Below are 345 nucleotides of genomic sequence, written 5' to 3' on the forward strand. Positions count from 1 at the left end.
GACTCTGTGGCCTTTTATTTGCGAAACACCTCACAACACAACCAGAACAGAGCAGTTCCCCTTTAACGGGGTACCTCACATACGGACCGGGCTCCTAAATATGATTTCTCACCCTACAGGGGACCTCAGAGATGAGGGTGGCTCCTCGCGTTGCCAGCCAAATCGCAGATGCCTTGGTCTGCACATATAAACCCTATCTCCAGCAGCTCATCCGAACACAGAGAAATGGAATGAGCTGGACACTGTGTGAGGGGGGGCAAGTGACTTGCCCTTAGGTCCATGCCCACACCCATCTGCTGTGAGAAGAGTGCCCTGAGAAGATCTGCATCTGAGCCTTCGTGGCTC

The sequence above is a fragment of the Prionailurus bengalensis genome, chromosome A2, assembly GCF_016509475.1.
Source record: "Prionailurus bengalensis isolate Pbe53 chromosome A2, Fcat_Pben_1.1_paternal_pri, whole genome shotgun sequence".
Lineage (NCBI taxonomy): Eukaryota > Metazoa > Chordata > Mammalia > Carnivora > Felidae > Prionailurus > Prionailurus bengalensis.